The sequence below is a fragment of the Nicotiana tabacum genome, chromosome 6, assembly GCF_000715075.1.
Source record: "Nicotiana tabacum cultivar K326 chromosome 6, ASM71507v2, whole genome shotgun sequence".
In the NCBI taxonomy this organism is placed as follows: Eukaryota; Viridiplantae; Streptophyta; class Magnoliopsida; order Solanales; family Solanaceae; genus Nicotiana; species Nicotiana tabacum.
Genome location: NC_134085.1, coordinates 144,634,636 through 144,639,613, shown reverse-complemented (window position 1 = coordinate 144,639,613; position 4,978 = coordinate 144,634,636). Strand labels below are relative to the sequence as shown.

The 4,978-nt window shown below is 33.3% G+C and overlaps 1 non-coding gene across 1 annotated transcript; it reads left to right on the top strand.

Annotated features, from left to right (window-relative positions):
• Positions 1-4,435: 4,435 nt before the first annotated feature.
• LOC142182441 (U2 spliceosomal RNA) lies at positions 4,436-4,630 on the top strand. The gene has a single exon (XR_012711268.1). It is a non-coding gene; the product is annotated as a U2 spliceosomal RNA (small nuclear RNA).
• Positions 4,631-4,978: the final 348 nt, after the last annotated feature.

Sequence of the window (4,978 nt, the reverse complement as noted above, 5' to 3'; positions counted from 1 at the left end):
CCCGAAAAGGGAGAATCAGCTATAACCAATCTTAACTCAACTCTTACTCGTCTCAAATACCACCATTTCTCAATCATAAGTAGATTTCAAGATAAACAAACTAAGTCTTTGCTCAATATCAAGGATTTACTCACTATTTCAACCATAGTAACATTCAAGAATACAACAAGTATCAATCTAAGAGTCACGATCATGCTTGACACCAACGTATAGATACTCGTCACCATGCCTATACGTCGTACTCAACAAGAAGCAAATAGAAAATATGATTCAACTCCTAATCCCTCAAGTTAAGGTTAGACCAGACACTTACCTCGATGTCACGAATGCAATTCAAGCCTCAACTATCGCTTTACCTCTTGATTCCACCACCAACTCGCTCGTATCTAGCCACAAGTTACTTAATTATATTAATAAATACTAAATGAATCAATTTGAATGTATGAAAAATAGATTTTCCAAAGTTTTACCTAAAAGTCAAAATCACCCCGGGGCCCACATGGTCAAAATCCGAGGTTCGAACCAAAACCCGATCACCTATTCCCCCACGAACTCAAATATATAATTTGTTTTGAAATCGGACCTCAAATCGAGGTCCAAATTCCCAATTTGAAAAACCTAAGTTCTACCCAAAACACACAATTTCCCCCATGAAAATCATTGATTTGAAGTTGAAATCATGTTAAAAGGATGTTAATGATTGAAGAAAACTAGTTAAAAACGACTTACAATTGATTTGGAGAAGAAATGTTGTTTGAAAAATTGCCTCTTATGTTTTTGGGGTCTTAAAAATTGAAAAATAACTGAAAATTCCGTCTAAATATACTGCCCTCAGATGCCCTGTGCGTACCATACAAAATCTTAGTATTTTGGCCATAACTTTCTCTACAAATATCCAAATTATAAATTATTTATCTTTCTGGAAACTAGACACGAAGTGCTACAACTTTTGTTTTTGAATCATCTCAAAATTCCTTGTAGATCACAAGATATAGGCTTCCGAAGTTGGACCAGTGAATTTGTTCTTCACCGCGGACCGCACATAATCTAGTGCGGCCGCACAAGCCCCTCCGCGGCCGCGGTCCATATCGTGCGGACCGCACTGGCCTATTCAGAGGTCCTCCACCCCTCTGGGCCTGCAACAACTCTGTTTTTTTAGGCCTAAGACACTCCGAAACCTACCCGAAACTCACCCGAGCCCTCGGAACTCCAAACCAAGTGTACACAAAACTTCAAAAATATTTTACGGATTTATTCGTGTAATCAAATCATCAAAATAACATCATGAACATAAAATTAAATCTCAATATCAATGAAATTTTCTAAAAACTTCTTTAAACATTAATTTTTTGCAATTTAAGTCCGAATCACGTCAAATGACATCCATTTTTCACCAAATTCCATAGAAACGTCTTAAGTCATATATAAGACCTGTACCGGGCGCCAGAACCAAAATACGGGCCCGATACCATCATGTTCTAATCAAATTTTATTTCAAATTTCCTTAAACAATTTCAAAAAAAAATTTCCTTTGAAAATTCTTTTCTCGGGTTCGGGACCTCGGAATTTGATTTCAGGCATACGCCCAAGTCCCACATTTTCCTACGGACCCTCCGGGACCGTCAGATCAGGGTCCGGGTCCGTTTACCCAAAACGTTTACCGAAGTCAAATTAACTCATTTTATAACCAAATTTTATCATTTTCCACAGAATTTCATATTTAAGCTTTCCGGTTACGCGCCCGGACTGCGCACACAAATCGAGGTGACTCTAAATGAGGTTTTCAAGGCCTCAGAACACTACCTAGGGATAGGATTGAACTACTTGTAGTCATATTAGAGTGTGCTTAATCTCTTAATTGTTTTAGAAAAAATTCAATTAGGAAGTCTTGTTAGTCTTTTGAAATATGCTAATATAGAATTATTACCCGAGGCTAATTAACATAAACTCGCTTATATTTATAAAATCGTAAAATACATTGGATCGTTACTTGAGTGTAATTCTCCGTGCATCCATACTTGTAACCATTAATCACTTTACTTGCTTTCTAGGTTAGTTTTCATTTTCACATTTAGTTATAATATTTTCTCAAACTTTTCTAAGTGTTTGACTTAGCATAATAAGTGATAATTCTCTTACATGCCTAATTGCGTACATATTATTTTCTGTAGGATTCGACCCCGACTCATAGTTAGATAAATTATATTGTATGCGACTGTATCCATTTACTTTTTAGTAGTGAATTTGGACGTCATCAACAACATATCTATATAACAACTATTCATTATAAAAGCTAAGTTTTTTTCGAAATCGATTTTAATATTACATTATAACATATTCTCTATGACAACACTTCACTATAGCAGCCAAAAAGTATCGGATCAAACAAGGCTGTTATAGAGAGGTTTGACCGTAATACACACACATATATATATATATAAATGTTGGTGTTAGTAATACATATTTTAATGATTCTAGAATGACCAAGTTAACTCGCATAATAGTTAAAAAAGAGAGGTTATTTTGCTTAAAGCAAATAAATTCTTTATAGTACACGTTGTATATTACTCCTTCCGATCCAAAAATAATGATACTTTTCGAATTTCAAGAATCAAACGAGTTATTCTGTTGACTATCATTTTTTCATACGTCTTTTAAATATTTTGAATTGTAAATTTATGACTTATAATACTTTTAATGTGGTTCGCAAAAATATATTTTTATTTTAAAAAAACAACTTAAAGATTTTATGACTGAACTCATAGTTAAAATTAAAAAGTTTGACTCTCGAAATCCAAAAAAACATTTTTTTCGGATGGAAGGAGTAATATATACGTATATCCAACTAAACATTCAGCAAGAAAATAATCATTGTTCGCATTATATAATTGCTATATTATTAATCCATTTATTACTAATTACATTACTTTGTTAATACGATCGAGTAACGGAATGAGTGACGAAAAAAAAAAGGAGCGGGTTAAGCACCGTCTTATCCATTTGTTAAGCAAAAGAACGAGTTACACATAATTTTTTTTACTGTACCCTTTCTCACAATGTCAAAGGCATGGATTTCCGTGGAAAAGGGTGTGTTTGGTATAAAGGAAAATGTTTTTCGTGGTGAAAATATTTTCTTGGAAAACAAATAGTAATTTTATTCATTTTCCGGGGTTTGGTACGCAAATTAAAGAAAATGACTTCTCAAGAGTATTCATAAATAATTTAGATATAATAAAAAATGAAATCATAAACTTTCAAACCAACAACCTTTCGAATCCACAAATTTCATAAACTTTCGAACCGCTAAACTTTCAAAACCGCGGAATTTCGAACCCGTAAACTTTATAATTTCTAAATCCGTAAACTTCCAAACGCATAAACCTCCGAATTCATAATTTTGGAACTTGTAAAATTTTGAACCTTTAAACCGATAAATAATAAAAAATAAAAACTGAAAAATATATTTAAAAAATATTTTTTTTTCGGTGGGTGGGTGGTGGGGTGGGGAGTAAGACGACAAAAGCAGAAATTTAAATTACAATTTTTTTTGTGCGGTTTGGGTTGGGGTGGGTGGTGTGTGGTGCAAAAAAACGATAAAACAAAAATTTGAAATTTTAAAAAAAAATTAAGGTATAAAAAATAATTTTTTTTGCGGTGTGGGGGGAGGGGGTGCAGTGGGGTGGAGGGGTAGTAGGGTAGGTGGTAACGGAACAATTGAAATTGAAAAAAAAAAGCTTTTTATGGAGAGGGGGCGGGGTGGGAAAGGTTGAGAAAAAAATTTGAAAAATATTTTCCCTTCTCTTGATAAGGAAAACATTTTCCTCCATTGTTCATAAGGAAAATATTTTCCAAAATATTTAAGCCAACCAAACATGGAAAAATTAGAAAACATTTTCTGAAAAATATTTTCGTTCATACCAAACACACCTAAAGGCCACATAATTTCAACTATTATCCCAAATCAGCGAGAATGAATATAATCTTATTATACACACTACTATATTCCATTAGAAAAGTAAAGGAAAATACGAGAAATAAGATTTTTTTGTCTTTATATTTTTTAGCGAAGAAGAAGGTGCTAAATAAATAAGAACGAAATGATTTAAGTCTGTAAGTTTTTCTATAGCTTCTTATTTTCTCTATACACAAATAGAAGCTACTAGCCTACTACTTCTCTTAAAAGAGTTAGCCACTACGATATGGAATATAAAATTTTCCTAGAAAAAAGAAGAGTGTTATGATTTTCTCCCTCTCAGTTTTCTTTATGCTTTCCCAATTCTTATCAAATATTTCTTGGGATTTATTTCCTTGAACGTATGTTCCTCTTTTCTTTTGAGCATATGATTTCCTCTATATTGTGTCCCACATCGGATTTTTAACAAAACCTGAAGGAACGAGCTTCGTATAAAATGGGCCAGAAAAATCTGTTCACGGCATACCTTTCTCGGCCTTTTGGCTAAGATCAAGTGTAGTATCTGTTCTTATCAGTTTAATATCTGATATGTGGGTCATCGGCTCACACGATATTAACTCAATTTTTTAAGGGGAGAGTCTATTAAGGTAGCTTGCTACTTGGGTTCTCGAGCGTCGCCTATGTGTTGCACTACAGCATGGGCCTGGCGCACCCCACCAACCCTAGTACAATTTTTATCTGGCCCAACTCTTTGGTCCGACTAAAAATTAAATGTTTCTTCTCTCTTAATTGATTTATGTTTTTCATTTATTTAAATGTTGTTATGAATGTCAAAATAATCATTAATCTCGCGGTAAATCAAATTTCTTAATTTTGCGATGATAACTAAATTCCACCCCATTCATTTTATATCTACATCCAATCTAGTTCACACATAAAAACCTTTAGCTTATCTATTGTGGGTATATCTAATTAACATTGAACTTTCCTCAATATGTGGGATTATTCAAATTTCAAAAGTCGTATAACAATGAAATAGTGCGTTATTACAAACAACAAAATCCA